The sequence below is a fragment of the Lepisosteus oculatus genome, unplaced genomic scaffold (assembly GCF_040954835.1).
Source record: "Lepisosteus oculatus isolate fLepOcu1 unplaced genomic scaffold, fLepOcu1.hap2 HAP2_SCAFFOLD_64, whole genome shotgun sequence".
Taxonomy (NCBI): domain Eukaryota; kingdom Metazoa; phylum Chordata; class Actinopteri; order Semionotiformes; family Lepisosteidae; genus Lepisosteus; species Lepisosteus oculatus.
In genome coordinates this window covers 954,410-970,987 of record NW_027168193.1, presented here as the reverse complement: position 1 = coordinate 970,987, position 16,578 = coordinate 954,410, and the positions used below count along the sequence as shown (strand labels likewise).

The following is a 16,578-nucleotide window of genomic DNA, read 5'->3' as shown; positions in this document are numbered from 1 at the left end:
TGTACCAGTGCAGACATGTCAAACAGTGAATGGCTGTACCTCTATTGTATCCGTGCTCAATGAATGAAATCGGTAACAAATGAATATATGTCTAGTTATACGAAAAACGAGTGGTTTATCGACTCATATTCATTTGCAGATTTAGAGGCAGCTTCGATATTCGTTTTACAGACGGGTTTTTTTTTTGAATATGGGTCACACACATGCCACAGCAACAAAACATCTCTAGAGATGAGGCTATAGATCACCTTTCCATCCTGCAGGTTTTCCTCCCAAAGCCTACGGCACCAACGGCGACCCCTGCTGGCCGGGAGAGCAAAAGCTTACAGCACCTGGTATTCCCAGGCAGTCTCTCATCCAAGTACTAACCAGGCCCGACGCTGCTTAGCTTCCGAGATCAGACGAGATTGGGCGTGTTCAGGGTGGTGTGGCCGTAAGCGAAAGCCCCAGCGCCTGACTCGCTACTTGAAGCTGTGTGTGGCGGGGGTTCCGTGCCCCCCGAGCGGGACTGAAGGATCGTTCGTGTGCAACTCTTTGGAAAGGAGCTGCTTTCCAAATCGCATTGCGTGCCTGGATGTTGGCGAATGCGCTCCCTTGTGTTGGCTCGTCCCGCACTGGAGGAGGACAAACAATCTGCACGGAGGAGCACCAGGCAAGTCTTCACCAGACAAAAACCTCCAGTGCACAGCACTCTGGAAACATTTCGGGGCTTTCGCGTGTTTATTTCAGCACGTAAAGCGCACCGGTCCAACACGTCGGCCGGGCGCGCGGCGCCTCCGCCCTGTTGCTGCCCCTGCAGCTGCTTCACTTTTCCCTTTAGTTGCCATCGATTTTTTTGTAGTGCTATACATATACGATTGAGGTATCTTAGAGTTCTCCTTCGAAGACCCAGCACTCTCTTTTCTTTTCCCAGTGTTACTCATATCGGACTTTTTAAACCTAAAAAAAAATCGTTTTTTCTTTCAATTATAACTGAAGTTTAAACAACTAGTGTTAAGTCCTTATTTTTCTGTAGTCAAAAAAAGCAAAAATTAACATTCAGGTCATGAAAACCCCAAAAAAACCTCCCCAACCACTAAACTTTACCTCCCACCTGAGCGCCATCTTGAACGCCCCTACCACCAGAGAATGCTCACGATTTCGGAAGCTGTCTCCGGGACGTGCTGATTCCACACATCCTGAATAAATCATGATATTGTTAGTTGCTGTAGCTAGACGTTCAAATGAGTTTCATGGCCAGATGGACTGTTTCCTCCAGCGGTATAATATTGCAGTGAGACAGCACGATGCCTGCAAGACTATGTCACGCTAAACGCCACAGATTGTGTTTGTCCGTTCGTGTCAGTCGTCCCGCAGCCACGGGAAGTGGGACACAAACATGCTGCAATGCTTTCAAGACGTTAGGATTTGTTTGTGCAACATCCAAGAAGAGTACTTGTGGCTTGAATGTGAACTGTACGTGCCCGCCCCCTTTCCTCTGTAGTGCATGAGTTCCTCCCGGCATGCCCTTCGTCATTGTTCTGTCATCTTGTATTTAAAGGGTTGTATCTCTGCTGCTGAAAATAAGCAACGGTTTTCTCACAACGCCCTTTGTTCCCAACGGAGCCCTTGTCTGTCATGAAATTCTTCAAAACCTCAAGCTAGAAGAAGAAGAAGACGACAAATATGAAGCGTTATAGCAACGACATGCCATGAGACGATCGATAACGATTTCCATAGGATCCCCGCGGTTGCCTGGCAACCGTCAGCTTTGCGCAGTGGCAGTATCGTAGCCTGTGAGGTTTAGCCGAGGCGCGATTATTGCTAGTTGAAAACTTTTCCCAATACCCCGCTTCCGCCGGTTTGCAATACAATCGGCGAAAGCAATTTTTGACAGTCTCGTCAGAGACTGAGCAAGGTGTTTAAAGACAGATTTGGTCACGGTGATATCATGGTAGAAAGAAACGAGCTTGTTACGTGTCAACAGAAACGCTCTTTAGCTCTTTCAGCTTTATGCAGAGAACAGCGTCTGTCGAGATTACTTTTGTGTCAGCGCGAAACGCCGTGTGCTGTCAGTATGATTTCATATTGCTCATAGCGGCGCCTGACTTTTGTCTGTCAAACGTTAGGTTGCGCTTCTTCATGCTGCATCGTCGACATGAGTGGAGCATTTTAAACGTCTGTACTTACTGCGCCCCATAAGAAATCGTTTGTCCCCATTCAAAAGAGATTGTGCGATGTCCTGCAGCGTTCGCAAAGCAAACCTTTGACAGTTTGAAAAGAGGAATTTATTCTGCTTCCTGTGCGTGCAGTAGTTACAAAGTTGAACGTCTTTACACGATGTGCTGCAGTTTTCAGTGGGCGGGCTTTGTCAGATGGCTTTGAAAAACGCACTGAGACATCATGAGCAGTGTCCTGCATGTTTTCTGTGTATAGCTGTCTTTTAACGCATACAGAATTCATTCGAAATCATTGATTTCTCCAATTAACAAGGGTCCCTTTTTGAACCTGCCAGAAGCATTCTTTCAATGTAACAGATTTACTCCGGGGAAGGGCAGCATGACATTGAGAGTAGCTCAAGCTTTCAGCACCTTTATCTGACTGCATGTATGCAGACACTGCTCAGAATCCCCTGTAAGATTCTCCTTCAATTCCGTTTTGCAGTGCTTTAGCTCTTTCAAAAGGCTTCGCTTTGCTAGTCACAATCCAAGGCTCATGACAGCATTTGAAAACATTCGCAACTGCGTTGGCCGGGAATCGAACCTGGGTTAACTGCTTTGAAGGCAGCTATGCGCAACACTGGCTCGCTCCAGAATAAATCTCACGTCGAGGGCATATTTTTTTCCATTTTACCGTGAGTCGGGCTCAGCTGCACAGAGGAGAGAGCAGAGCAATGAGGTTACGGGGACAGGGGAGTCACACGCTGGCGGTTTGAATACGCGGAAGATCACTGAGGGATCCACAGTATATGGACCCTCCGTGCGCCATCAGTCCGCACTCCGGACTCTGAATCCTGCCATCCGAGTTAAGATCTCGGCGGAACCTGAGGCGCAGTTCCTTCTTAAAACGTAATCTGGTGAGCATTTCTAGAATCGTACTTGTATAGATGCAGCCTTTAATGTGTTGCTAGGTTAAAATTGATGACTTCTTGTATTTCAGTAGGCAACTGCCCTCTTGATTTCGGATTTAATTTCTTTATTACAGGGGCGCTTTTATGATGACAGAGTCATGTTCAGGTACTTTGCTTGATGGAGGAAGCTCATTTCGGACTCTGTGATCTGCTCACCTGGAAAGGTCTGCTATACTACTACAAGAGAGAAGTAGAGTCTGGAAGAAGGGACAATTTTATGATGCTTTGGAAGATAATGTTTTTTTTTTCTTATACTGAAAATGAAAGGTAGTTGTTTCTATATGGACTCAGTCTTTGGAATTTGTATATTTATATATTTCAGTGAACCCTCAGCCATTCCTTCTGTATTGTAATTCAATTTCTCTTTTAAAAATCTTTCCCCACTTCTAGGACCTGCAGTTGCTGAACTCCACAATGGCTTCTATTGGAAAGTCTGTGACTGAGACCAAGTAAGTGTTCACTTTTTTATGAAACCATTATTTATTTATTGCATTTTATATAAATGCAATAAAATCATTATGCTCAAACTATGAGAGAGAAAATTAAGGATAATTTAAGAAATCAGTCTTGTTTCTATACACAGATGGTATTATTTATTTTCAAAGGAAACCCGCGCGGATTCCCCTGGTGTGCAAGATGTACCTGAATACTCTTGATCAGCTTCCTGCTCACTTGAAGAGGGCGTGTATGAAGCACGCCACGGCAGAAAAGATCAGGATGGCCTCTCAACAGGCGAGGGAGGACATGATGAATCACCTGAAGAACGGGGTCATCGTGGATTACCACAGAATAGAGATCGTGTCTGGTGAGGCAAACAGGATAGTGGTTGTAAGACTGCTAGAGTCCTTGGGCCTTTTTGTACATGGGAAGCCTGAAGACACATTGGCAAGGTGAGATATTTTTAATCTGTAAGGCTTCTGTAGTTTCTTTTTGAAATCATTGTTACAACATATTATGTAAAAGCATGTTGAAAAGAATCTACCTGCATTCCAGCGGCCCTGAGCAAGAGGCCGCTGTCCAGGAGGAAGAGATGCCAGAGGCTGCTCTAGAAACTGAAACAGAAGCGGATAAGGAAGGGGAAGATGTGAGCTCTGAAGAACTCTATCAGCAGTAAGACTTTTTTATTTTTCAGATGTATCTATTTTTTACTAAAATTCTAATTTGTCTTATAGGTATAAAATGTTTAAACCGGTGTTTTATATCCTTACAGGCCCTGAGTAGTTAAAAAGTATCAGCAGGCCGGAAGAGAGTGGCCCAAGCTGGACTCTATAGAAAGCACTCCCTGGATGCTCCTCTCCTGATTGGATTCAAACAGTACCTTATCAAGGATCTGGGAGTGGCAAATTATTCTCAGGAGGTATTTATTTTTTAAAGGCATTTAAAATTAAGCAATGGTATCTTCATTGTAAATGTTTTTATTTCTTAGCTTAAAATTCACCCATGTGAAATGATGTCAGCCATAAACATCATGACTCTATATTTCCTACCTGAATCTATTCTACTTAAATTATTACATTATACACAATTTGAGTTCATTTTAAAAAGTAAAAGGTAATGAAAGGAATGCATTTTCATAAGAAAGATAATACCGACATGCATGTGATAATCTTCCTTATATCATGTAGTGCATCATTTGGACACTTTGTGGGCTTCAAATACAAAGAAAATCATGTTCTATGGTACAAGATAAATACAAAACTTAAGCTTCTTTATAAAGCATAAGCAATCATTTATTACATCGCTTCTTGAATTAAATCTTTTGACAAGAGGTGAGACTTCTGTTACATTTAAACCCATGTTTAGCTGTGTTTTTTAGATTTAACTGAACCAATTTCTGTGTGTGATAATGTCCTTGAATTCTGACAACATCACACTAAATTACATGATATAAAACAGCTAATGTTTCTAGAGATAAAGTTTCTGAGATGCTTCTAATTACTTTTTATTACCAGGGACAGTTTAATTCACCTTGTACAGTACTGTAAGACCAAGATACTTTTTTTAAAAGTTATTTAACATTTTATAGAACTTTGTCTACTATGGCAACATGATGTGCTTGGTGAAACTTGGAAAAATACTGCTTGGCCACTTATCTTAAGATAAAGATAGGATAAAGGTTTATCTTTTGCACCTACCTGACCCCCAGGGAAGGCCAATGCTTTCTAAGTTGATGGTTCCCTACAGTAGACTGTACTTTAATTTCAAAGGTAATGTATATTGACCCAAATCAGTTTTGGAATCCAATCTACTGACGAGATGGAGCACATCCTTTTTTCAGGATTTTAGCATCATACGTTTGGTATATTTAGTCCCTAATGATGAAAGAAATGATCATAGAACATTTGGACACTTTGTGGGCTTGAAATACAAAGCAAATCATGTTCTATGGTACAAGATAAATACAAAACTTAAGCTTTTATTTTAATTAGATTTGTTTATAAAGCATAAGCAATCATTTATTACATTAATATATGTGAAAATAACATTTTAGCATCATACGTTTAGTATATTTAGTCCCTAATGCTGAAAGAAATGATCATAGAACATGACATCTAACCTTACCTGCGGTGTTTTTAATCCCTATTGCTCAATGCACGGTGAAAGCATTCCATACATGTGTCTGACAATGAGGAATGGGCCCCTGAGACAGTCATTTGCCTGTTTCACAAATGATCGTATTTTACTAGAGATTCTGTTTGGGATTCAGATGTGCATTCGGACAGCAATCCCTTTCAAGAAATGATACGTTCTGGATGAGGTCAAAGGTGCTGGAACACTGTATCTAGGATGTGTTTGCAGAGACTGTGTGTCTCCTGCTTCAACGCAGTGATAAACAGATGTGCTCCTTTAATTTATTGGTACATGCCCAGGGCAGTAAGCAGTCTGAGGATTTATTTCCAGATGGCATAGAGCAGTGAAGCAGTGAAGTAGTGCAAAACACTGGATCATTATATTATTAGAATCTATTCTACTTAAATTATTACATTATACTCAATTTGAGTTCATTTTAAAAAGTAAAAGGTAATGAAAGGAATGCATTTTCATAAGAAAGATAATACCGATATGCATGTGATAATCTTCCTTATATCATGTAGTGCGTCATTTGGACACTTTGTGGGCTTGAAATACAAAGAAAATCATGTTCTATGGTACAAGATAAATACAAAACTTAAGCTTTTATTTGAATTAGATTTGTTTATAAAGCATAAGCAATCATTTATTACATTAATATATGTGAAAATAACATTTTAGCATCATATGTTTAGTATATTTAGTCCCTAATGCCGAAAGAAATGATCATTTGTTTAACAGGGTCTGTCTCAGAGGATGCAGTACTCCTGAAGGGTCTCAAACCCTACATTTCGGATGCCTAGCTGTATCCCTCACATGTGGCACCTCAGAATGACTTCTAACCTTACCTGTGGTGTACTCAGTCCCTATTGCTCAATGCACGGTGTACATAGTGCATACATGTGTCTTGAGAATGAGGAATGGGCCCCTGAGACAGTCATTTGCCTGTTTCACAAACAGGGACCTGGACCTAGACCTGGCCCGTACAGGGCTCAAACCCGCGACCTTGGCGTTATTAGCACCACGCTCTAACCAACTGAGCTAACCGGCCTCACGACAGTGCTCCTCTCTGTGCTGCAAAAAATCAAACTCAGGGAATTTCTTTTGTCCTCCTTTGAATAGAAAGCCGTGTAATTCAGTGTACGGGCTTTCTCGTGCAGTTTCATGGTTCTTGTAACCCAAATCCTACACTGGCCTGAAGTGCCCCCCCATTTCACAGCATTTTTCAGCTGATTTAAAATGTACCTAAAGGAGAAGCATTATTGAAGACCATCAATTACCAAGAGCTTTTGTCAAAGGTTTTGGTGGTCATTTTGAATGACCACAGAGCGCTGTGACCTCGGTTTTACATCTCATCCAAAAGACAGCGCCCTTTTACAACACAGCATCTCCGTCACTATACTGGGGCATTGGGACCCGCACAGACCTCAGGGTGAGCGCCCCCCCGCCGGCACCATTAACACCGCTTCCAGCTGGAAGCTTTGTTTTTCCCTGTAGCTCATCCTCATCCAGGTACTGACCTGGCTCACACCTGCTTAGCTTCAGTGGGTTTTCAGTTGCGAGTTGCAAGGGGATGCAAGTGATGGAGCCGCTCGCTGCAAAAGCCACTGCATTGGCCGGGAATCGAACCCGAGCCTCCCGCGTGGCAGGCGAGAATTCTACCACTGAACCACCAATGCTCAGTGCCTGGGCCTTCAAAAAAGACGCTTTTTTGGTGCTCTGTGCAAAACGCGTCGACATATGCTTCCAGCTGCAAAATGCCATTTGCGGACGCTGAAGAACTTATTTCCAAGGCAGCGGGTACAAGCGATTGGGCGTTTTAAAACCACCAGGAACAGCAAAGAGGCGCGCTTCTTTGCTTGTGCCGAAACACACCGACTGAAGGCGGACAACGTAGTCGGCAGGATTGGAACCTGTGCGGGGAGACCCCAATGGATTTCTAGTCCATCGCCTTAACAACTCAGCCACGACTACAGCAAGCCCCACCGCAGCTGCGTTCTTGCTACAATCTTACCTGGATCGCGAGGCGCCGGCGGAAGCCTATTTCAAAGTCGTTCTCCGTTTCAAAAAAACATTTCCAAAATACAAGCCTTGCAGACAGACACGCCTCAGAGGACTTAAGGGTGGCTTCATGTCGGAATGATAAAGTCTCCCCGTCCGGACATGAAAATGCCACTTTGTTACACACAAAAAAAGAATCAACAACAGAGAAATGCCCACAAGCATTTGAAAAGCCGCACCACGTCGCACTTGAAATAGCTCTTACATTAGTGGTAGATGCAGGAATCGCCTTTTTATTTACGCTCTTACCAACGCGATGGAAAGCAAAACAAAGCAAAGCAGAGCAAAACAAAACAAACAAACGAAAACCCTCACGTCCTGCACTTGCATATAACGCCGTTACGTGCCCAAGCGGTATTGTACGTCATCCTAGCACTGCATCCCGGGTCGTACGATATATGGGAACGAGCACACGCCATGAATCGTCTCGAATCACTCCCTACAGCTGTAAGGCGCCTTGAAGCGTGCACCCCCAACATTCTTCTTTGCGCATCTGTGAAAGGTAAACTCTTGAGCAAACTCTGAACCAGCTCTAAGGAAACTAATCCGATTAGACGTTACTTTGACTCATCCTTTAAGGGACCCTTGTTAATTGGAGAAATCAATGATTTCGAATGAATTCTGTATGCGTTAAAAGACAGCTATACACAGAAAACATGCAGGACACTGCTCATGATGTTTCCCGAGCCGAAACACAGTGCGTTTTTCCAAGCCATTTGACAAAGCCCGCCCACTGAAAACTGCAGCAGATCGTGTAAAGGCGTTCAACTTTGTAACTACTGCACGCACAGGAAGCAGAATAAATTCCTCTTTTCAAACTGTCAAAGGTTTGCTGCAGGACATCGCACAATCTCTTTTGAACGGGGACAAACGATTTCTTATGGGGCGCAGTAAGTACAGACGTTTATAAAGCTCCACTCATGCCGACGATGCAGCATGAAGAAGCGCAACCTAACGTTTGACAGACAAAAGCCGGGCGCCGCTACGAGCAATATGAAATCAAACTGACAGCACACGGCGTTTCGCGCTGACTCAAAAGTGATCTCGACAGACGATGTTCTCTGCATAACGCTGAAAGAGCTAAAGAGCGTTTCTGTTGAGACGTAACCCATTGGGCAAAAGACGTATAATATACGTCTATTAAACGCATATCTTAGACGTCTAAATGTGGTCTACAATTCGTCTAGAATGAAATTCTAATATACGTCTAAAGTTAAACGTCAATTATACGTCTATATTTAGACGTTCATTATACATAAATGGTTGGAGTTCTATTATACGGATAAATTTAGAGGACTATTATACATATATGGTTGGAGTTCCGGATAACTTTAGAGGTCTATTATACGTATATGGTTAGAGGTCTATTATACGGATAACATTAGAGGTCTATTATACGTATATGGGTAGAGGTCTATTATACATCAAAGATAGATTTTATAGGTGTAGAAACAAGTAAAACAAGCCAATGATTAGGTTTAGAAATGTATTCTGAAAATACACATTCACACCTGAAACATATGTATTTCAAATTATACATTGTATACAATCAATCAACAATCAACATATGGGCAATAATCATAAAAACACAACTAGTCTTAAACTTCAGCTACAAATTCTGGTAACATGGCAATATACAGTATAGTAATGACAAACAGAAAACTAATTACATTAACACACTAACTCAAAACCACATTTTGATTCAAATATACATTTTAAAATGTACAACTTCTATATTTCCAAGAAAAAAATATTACATAAAATATAAAATATTACAATGGAAGTTAAGACGATTTTTGTCCACTATTTGCAAACCCTGTCTAATTGTCCTAACAGTTAGAACCAAAAACCTATTATTTTCAGAGTCCAGATCTCTTGGCCCCCTGCCTTGCATATGCATTCTTCAAGTAACACATTGCATGCTCCTTTATTTCTTTTTCTGTTGATGTAGGGTGGGACTTCAGCACCGCAGCTAGGAGAAAATTATATAATATTACTTCCCAAATAAATAATGATTAATATCTTCTTTAGTATAATCTAAAAAATGAACGGTTTACTAAGCTCAAAGCTGAAATAAATGTATAAAATTTGGCTTGCATCATAGCAGTTGAGCAATAAAGTCTGTCCTAATTAAAGAGTACCCAAAGTTTGAAAGTACAACATAGAATAAGAATAAGAGAAACGGCAAAACGATTTTGTGTCATCTTCCCCATTCACACTATTTTATGTGCCATTTTTTTTGCTTATTCACATACTATTTTAATCAAAATAATATTAAGAAAGATCTGTATGTATTCAGATAGTATTATTATTGTTCATACTTACTCGTCAAAAGAGGATTGCTGAGATATTTTCGGATATACTTCTACGTTTGAAAAACGTGTCCAAAATGGTGACCAACGAATACTAGCAATGCATTGTGGTATATAACCGGAAAATATGATGGGTTCGATATTTTCTCAACGTATGCGTTTATTAATGTTGTCGATATTATGGTTGAAATTTAACATTGATAATACATCGCTGCTATGAGCTGATGTGCAATTTTAACGCATGCAAATATTAAGGATCGGTCACTGTTGTATGGTATTATATATAATGACATTATGGAATAGGATGGGGACAGGCCTGGCATCACAGGGGGAGGGGGGAATGTCGCCCCTTCAGTTTTGGGCAAAAAGATTTACCTAACTTAATTTGCACCCTAAAAAAATAGTTGTACTTTGTCAATGGTCAGACAACACTAAATGACACGAACAGTCACTCAGTCTGTTTGATGGGCAGGAGGGCTATCCGTCCAGGAACTGCACATATTATTGAGTGTCAACATTACGATCCTGTTTGCTCAGGTGGACCGATTCCTTGCAGTAGTTTATCATTATACTTAAAATCGTTATATAACTAGGACTAGTTATAGCAGTCTGTGCTTTCTGTTGGTTTTACAACATTTTTTTCTTAACGATTCAGAACGTCCATGTAGCTGCAAAAATGAACGCTTATGGTACTTTTCGCTCCAGGCAATACAAACCTTGAGAGTGACGAAAAATGTGAAACTGAACTTCATCGCAAATACCAGATTGCTAGTCGTTATCTTCTATCATGAAGCACTAATCAATGGCATAGCTGCGAGATTTCATTTGGGTAGCTGCACCGTACAGCTCCGTTTCAACCGAAATATCACTCCCCCCTCAGAATTTCAGACGCCCCCCTACAGATTTTTCCTCGGGCACCGCGCACTGATGGGGGACTTTTGTCAAGAAAATAAAAATAGAAACTCTATAGGCACTCAAACATTTTACTGTTTTTTTTCAGGCAGGTGGCAAGACCCCCTCAGCAAAACCCTTGTATGCCAAGCTGTGGGCATTGATTCGTCGAATATACGTATATTTACGGCGAAATTACGGCTATACGTATATATACGTCGCCTTGACGTATAATCAACGTCGAATTGCAACCGTAAAATCGACGACATGAATAAACGCATATATAACGTCGAAAAAACATCTAACACAGTGCCTGAGGCTTTTTACTGTATGTATCGTGTGTGCCGCAACTAGGAGTATACGGCACTCTGCACAGTGTACGAAGTAAATTATTTTCGCAGTAATTAATTTATTATATTTACTATATTTATTATACACGTGTAAATTAATTGCTGCGAAAATAATTTACTTCGTACACTGTGCAGAGTGCCGTATACTCCTAGTTGCGGCACACACGATACATACAGTAAAAAGCCTCAGGCACTGTGTTAGATGTGTTTTCGACGTTATATATGCGTTTGTTAATGTCGTCAATTTTACGGTTGCAATTCGACGTTGATTATACTTCGAGGCGACGTATATATACGTATAGCCGTAATTTCACCGTAAATATACGTATATTCGACGAATCAATGCCCACTGGGAACAAGCTCGCTTCTTTCTACCATGATGTCACCATGACCAAATCTGTCTTTAAACACCTTGCTCAGTCTCTAACGAGACTGTCAAAAATTGCTTTCGCCGATTGTATTGCAAACCGGCGGAAGCGGGGTATTGGGAAAAGTTTTCAACTAGCAATAATCGCGCCTCGGCTAAACCTCACAGGCTACGATACTGCCACTGCGCAAAGCTGACGGTTGCCAGGCAACCGCGGGGATCCTATGGAAATCGTTATCAATCGTCTCATGGCATGTCGTTGCTGTAACGCTTCATATTTGTCGTCTTCTTCTAGCTTGAGGTTTTGAAGAATTTCATGACAGACAAGGGCTCCGTTGGGAACAAAGAAACCCGTTGATTCTTTTCAGCAGCAGAAATACAACCCTTTAAATACAAGATGACAGAACAATGACGAAGGGCATGCCGGGAAGAACTCATGCACTACAGAGGAAAGGGGGCGGGCACGTACAGTTCACATTCAAGCCACAAGTACTCTTCTCGGATGTTGCACAAACAAATCCTAACGTCTTGAAAGCATTGCGGCATGTTTGTGTCCCACTTCCCGTGGCTGCAGGATGACTGACATGAACGGACAAACACAATCTGTGGCGTTTAGCGTGACATAGTCTTGCAGGCATCGTGCTGTCTCACTGCAATACTATACCGCTGGAGGAAACAGTCCATCTGGCCATGAAACTCATTTGAACGTCTAGCTACAGCAACTAACAATATCATGATTTATTCAGGATGTGTGGAATCAGCACGTCCCGGAGACAGCTTCCGAAATCGTGAGCATTCTCTGGTGGTAGGGGCGTTCAAGATGGCGCTCAGGTGGGAGGTAAAGTTTAGTGGTTGAGGATTTTTTTTGAGTTTTTCATGACCTGAATGTTAATTTTTGCTTTTTTTGACTACAGAAAAATAAGGACTTAACACTACTTGTTTAAACTTCAGTTATAATTGAAAGAAAAAAAAACGATTTTTTTTAGGTTTAAGAATTTCGATATGAGTAACACTGGGAAAACAAAAGAGAGTGCTGGGTCTTCGAAGGAGAAGTCTAAGAAACCTCAATCGTATATGTATAGCACTACAAGAAAATTGATGGCAACTAAAGGGAAAAGTGAAGCAGCTGGAGGGGACGTGGAAAGAGTGCTGGAGATGCGCTCGTACGCGAGCGTTCGCAGCCCAAGTGAGACTCAGCTGCCAGAGGAAGAGCCGGAGTCCCTGCCCAGCACACCTGTGAAAACCCCGGCAGCCAAGAGAGGAAGGGGCGACCTGACGCTGGAGGAGCTCCAGACCAACATCTTCAACATGATGGCACAGAGCATGGGTGAGCTGAAGGAAATGATTTGATCTAATACAGTCGAAATCGAAAGTCTTAAAAAGTCCATGGACTGTGTGTTTAAAGAGGTTGAAGACTTAAAGAGTGAAGTAAAAGTTCTTAAACAAGTAAATACCAAACAAGAAAAGCATATTAAAGAACTTGAATTGAAAGTGAACGATGTAGATAGATACCGTCGATGATGGAATTTAAAATTATTTGGAGTTAAAGAGGAACGTGATAAGGACCTTGTTGCAACAGTGAAGGGTATCTGTAAAAGGACCCTGCCGGACCAGGAGGACGTAATATCGGCCATTGACTTTGTTCACAGGCTCGGGAGAGCGAACATGTCTGGGCAAGTGCGCCCCAGATCGATTATAATACAGTTCACCAAGAGGACGGCGAGGGACATGCTGTGGCGAGCGGCGAGGGGGAATGAGTATTTGAATGGGAACAAACTGAGGTTTGCAGAGGACCTGTCTGCCGCGGACAGGAGCACCAGGAACCAGCTGTGGCCCCAGGTTGAAGCTGCCAGAAGAGAGGGGAGGAGAGCCTACTTTGTGGGAGCGAGGGCCTTTGTGGACGGGAAGGAGATTTGCTCCCAGTGACTGCTCAGTTAATGATTATGTTTGGTTATATTTGTTATACCAGTATATACTAGTGTTTCTTTAGTGTTAGTTTGGAATGGTGTAGTTAAGTGTTAAGGACTGTTATAGTTCTGGTTCTTTGAAAAACTCAATAGTTTAGACAGTCTTAGAGTTAGTTATTTGCTTTTGTGTATGTCTTTTTCATGAATGCCAGAGGTACTCGAAATGTTGTTAAAAGAAAAACTGTGTGCTGAGTTTTATTTTTTACAGGAAACGCATGCATGTTGAAACTAAAGTTTATAAATAATTGAGAAATATTAAAGCAAGGAAAATATGATACGTGTAAAATATACAATTTGATCACATAATTACTTAATTACCTCTGGTAGTTAAATGCTTTTTTCTGCTGCGTTTTTTTTCTCTTGTACATGACTCTGATCCTCTTGTTGTATTTGTATTTGTAAATTCTATGTTTAATAAAAAAAAAATTAAAAAAGCATTCTCTGGTGGTGTCCTGCAGGCTTCCTGTGGGTGTGCGTTGGTGGTATAGTGGTGAGCATAGCTGCCTTCCAAGCAGTTGACCCGGGTTCGATTCCCGGCCAACGCAGTGGCGAATGTTTTCAAATGCTGTCATGAGCCTTGGACTGTGACTAGCAAAGCGAAGCCTTTTGAAAGAGCTAAAGCACTGAAAAACGGAATTGAGGGAGAATCTTACAGGGGATTCTGAGCGGTGTCTGCATACATGCAGTCCGATACGGGTGCTGAAAGCTTGAGCTACTCTTAATGTCATGCTGGCTTTCCCCGGAGTAAATCTGTTACATTGAAAGAATGCTTCTCGCAGGTTCAAAAAGGGACCCTTGTTAATTGGAGAAATCAATGATTTCGAATGAATTCTGTATGCGTTAAAAGACAGCTTTACACAGAAAACATGCAGGACACTGCTTATGATGTTTCCCGAGCCGAAACACAGTGCGTTTTTTCAAGCCATCTGACAAAGCCCGCCCACTGAAAACTGCAGCAGATCGTGTAAAGACGTTCAACTTTGTAACTACTGCACGCACAGGAAGCAGAATAAATTCCTCTTTTCAAACTGTCAAAGGTTTGCTTTACGAACGCCGCAGGACATCGCACAATCTCTTTTGAACAGGGACAAACGATTTCTTATGGGGCGCAGTAAGTACTGTTACTGTCACTGCTCGATACCGACGTTGGCCTACTATACCATGTTCAGCCACTGCTAGAAAATGTACGGCTCTAGCACCGGAGCAAACAACAGGAGGGCCGATGTCGAACAGGCACACATGTCAGACATGGAGAGCGATGAGAATGGGATTCGAACCCATGCCTGCAGAGCACAATGGATTAGCAGTCCATCACCTTAACCACTCAGCCACCTTGTCGACGAAACTGGGCTGTCCGGACATGGGTTGGCGCGCTCCAGATGATCTTTTTCTTTTTTTCCCCACGTACTCGAGGGTCATTTTCCTGTTCCACATGTGATTTCAACATTTTCCTTGGGAGATGTCAAGCCAGCAAGCCACTGCTGTGGTTCAGTGGCCAGTGTGGAGTTCAGTGGCCCTGTTGTACACAGAAAGCACATTGAGCTCCTTGGACATGAAAAGTTCCAGATAAAAGCCATTTGTCATCCTTTCTCTTGGTGTCGATGTTGCTATTGTATGTAAAGGTGGCAACTTGCTCAGCGAGCAGGCGGAGCACACACCGAATGCAGATGTGTCTGAGTGGTGTGTCCAAGTGGCTGCAAAAGGACAACACTCCTGGGGCGCCGTGGCTTAGTTGGTTAAAGCGCCTGTCTAGTAAACAGGAGATCCCCGCCTATGGCTAGACTTAATTAAATGCAAGTATTCATTTCCTGTCTTTAACGCGACTTGTTTTTCTTAAAATGGATGCAACTTGCAAAACATGAAATACAAGCCTTGCTAATCAGCGCTAGCGGCTGGCAAAAAAAAGGAGTCAGCTATTTTTTTTTCTTTAACCTTAACCCTGCTAACGGAGAAGAGTTAAACGACCGAGTCTATGCAGCTTAAACGGTGCGCAAGTCGGGTTCTTAGCTGAAAGGGTGGTAAATCACGCTCACCCCAGTCCTTAATCTTTTAAAGAGGATACAAAATTGAACGTAGTCGCCACATCACATACATCCTGTTAAATGATAAAAAGGTAACATCTATCCTCGCTCCAGAGTAAATCTCACGTTGAGGGCATCTTTTTTTTCACTTTACCGTGAGTCGGGCTCGGCTGCACAGAGGAAAGAGCAGAGCAATGAGGTCACAGGGACAGGGGAGTCACACGCTGGCGGTTTGAATACGCGGAAGATCACTGAGGGATCCACAGTATGTGGACCCTCCTTCGCCATCAGTCCACACTCCGGACTCTGAATCCTGCCATCCGAGTTAAGATCTCGGCGGAACCTGAGGCGCAGTTCCTTCTTAAAACGTAATCTGGTGAGCATTTCTGGAATCGCACTTGTATAGATGCAGCCTTTAATGTGTTGCTAGGTTAAAATTGATGACTTCTTGTATTTCAGTAGGCAACTGCCCTCTTGATTTTGGATTTAATTTCTTTATTACAGGGGCGCTTTTATGAAGCCAAGGGACCAGGGAGCTGCCCCAGTACTGGGATGGCCAGTTCGAAATCATAGAAACTATTGTCAATTCCAGTCCCATGTCAGTGCGAGCAGGGATTTTGACATCTTGTTTTGCTATGTTCTGCACCAACAGGCAGGTGGCTCGGCCATTCCGTTCCAGTCTGGGGGTACAACAGACTGCTAGGTTCAGTCTGATAAACTGAGCTGATGGTTGGAAGAAAACCATCTCAGCGTCCATTCTCTGTCCCTTCTTTAGGACAAGGCGTACCGGAAACCCTGCTGTTGACGCAGGAACGATCAGGTCCGATTCGTTTACTACCTGGCAGGCCTGAGGAATCGTCTGACCTGACCGAATGTTCTCGGGGTCACCGCTTAGAGAGTGGGCATCTGGGTCCACCCGTTTCCACAGC

General features: G+C 42.5%; 4 non-coding genes and 1 pseudogene across 4 annotated transcripts; 2 read left to right on the top strand and 3 right to left on the bottom strand.

The window, feature by feature from the left end:
* Nucleotides 1–320: 320 nt before the first annotated feature.
* Nucleotides 321–439, bottom strand: LOC138232974 (5S ribosomal RNA; annotated as a pseudogene).
* Nucleotides 440–1,746: 1,307 nt separating this feature from the next.
* Nucleotides 1,747–1,888, top strand: LOC138232864 (U4 spliceosomal RNA). The gene has a single exon (XR_011187306.1). It is a non-coding gene; the product is annotated as a U4 spliceosomal RNA (small nuclear RNA).
* Nucleotides 1,889–7,288: 5,400 nt separating this feature from the next.
* Nucleotides 7,289–7,359, bottom strand: trnag-gcc (transfer RNA glycine (anticodon GCC)). The gene has a single exon. It is a non-coding gene; the product is annotated as a tRNA-Gly (tRNA).
* Nucleotides 7,360–11,714: 4,355 nt separating this feature from the next.
* On the bottom strand, nt 11,715–11,856 carry LOC138232851 (U4 spliceosomal RNA). The gene has a single exon (XR_011187293.1). It is a non-coding gene; the product is annotated as a U4 spliceosomal RNA (small nuclear RNA).
* A 2,245-nt stretch (nt 11,857–14,101) lies between these two features.
* On the top strand, nt 14,102–14,173 carry trnag-ucc (transfer RNA glycine (anticodon UCC)). Its single transcript has one exon. It is a non-coding gene; the product is annotated as a tRNA-Gly (tRNA).
* The last annotated feature ends 2,405 nt before the right edge of the window (nt 14,174–16,578 follow it).